Below are 1,754 nucleotides of genomic sequence, written 5' to 3' on the forward strand. Positions count from 1 at the left end.
TATGGTCACCGAAGTCAAAAAAAATTATTTTTATCCAGAATAAAGACGAAATTGAAGGTAAATTCAGTCTGGTAACAAACGGTAATGAAATTCTAGGTTTGTAATTTTCGTTTAATTTTTTGAAGTTATTCTGTTGTTCGTTATTTCTTCAAAAGTAAAATTTAGGTTACTCAAAATTTCAAAATGACGTTCAGGATTTAATGAGGGAATTTTCTTTTAAATGAAAATGTTATGCTTTGAAAAATGTGTATTAAATGGATCTTTCTTGTGAAAGAATATGATTAAAACTGAACAAAACCTTATAATGATACAAAAGGTTAAACCTTGCTAGGTTTAATGAAAAAACAACAACAAATAGAATGTGTATTTTAATGTAAAAGTAACTTTGAAATCTACAGTTGTGAATAGTTATTCGAAAATAGTAAGACTGAAATCAGTATTTTAAAGAAAAAATATTATATTACTTCTAAATTTGGATTTGGAAAATGGGATTTAACGTTCCACTTTCTTCAAACTCTTCTGTTGTTTTTCATTTTTAGAAAGTAAAGAAAATTCGAGGTTATCCAGAATTTGAAAGATATATCACGGCCTTAATGATGAGATTTATTATTAAAACGGTTATATTTTGAAATTGGTACATCAAGTGAATCTTTCTGGTGAAATAACACGAAAAAGGATTTTGAACCGAATTTTAGAATAATACCAATAATGCTTTCCTAATTTTTATGAAATTATTTTTTGAAAAACGAAAAAACCATAAACAACTAGGTAATGTAAGCTTAACTCTGAAGTCTTCGATTATGTATACTAGCCGATTACCCGTGGCACCAGTGCTCACTTTGAGTGCCAGCAAATAGAGGGATGACATTAAATGGTAGCTATGAGCGATTTTCAGCCTTGTATGGTAATCTTTGTGGAATTCTTTCCTTATCCAAAGACAAAAAAGCCAAATATTCAGTAAACGTTGAATTCGCATGTGACCTTTTCATCTTCGTTATGCTCATGTGCAACAAATTCAGTTGTACATTCGAACGGAGAAACATAAAGTTTTCCGTGACAGGAAACAAAACGGGAAAATAGTGACACTTATTACAAATCTACATGCACACAAAAATTTCTCGAAGTTGGGGGTTGCACATCGCGTAATAAAAAAGTATCACACATATAAGTAAGATTTTCATTATGCTTTGATTTCTTAGAGAAACACCAAAGGCTGTACGGTTACGAGTTTAATAAAAAGTTTTATTGCTTCTAAAGGTTGAAATTTGAGTTTTCAATCATCGAAAGTAAAAACAAATTTAAGGCCTGATTTCACCAGGAAACAGGTCATAATGAACATATAAAGTGGAAATTTAGATGTTAAATTGTTATTTCTGGAAGTTATTTGTTTTTTCTGCAGAAGTAAATTAAAGTCGAAGCTAGCCATAGTTTCCAAGACACCTCAATAATTTAATCTTTAATTTATCGTGATGAACGCCTCACTAGTGAACCAGACTAAAAAGGAAGTAGCGATTTACTAACCAATATTTGTACTCCAATACTATTAGATGCATTTACTAAGCTTTAATTTTTTAGATCAAATTTCCAAATGTTTTATTAACATTATTAGGAAATACATTAAATAGTAAAAACTCACAAGTACAGCTTATGTTTGTATCGATTATCCTGTGGCAATTAAGTTCAAACTTTTACACACGTACCAACAACGTAAAGCGCTGGCGTCAGCAAGCCCACTAATAGCTTTTATTTACGTT

Source organism: Tachypleus tridentatus, chromosome 9 (genome assembly GCF_004210375.1).
Source record: "Tachypleus tridentatus isolate NWPU-2018 chromosome 9, ASM421037v1, whole genome shotgun sequence".
Taxonomy (NCBI): domain Eukaryota; kingdom Metazoa; phylum Arthropoda; class Merostomata; order Xiphosura; family Limulidae; genus Tachypleus; species Tachypleus tridentatus.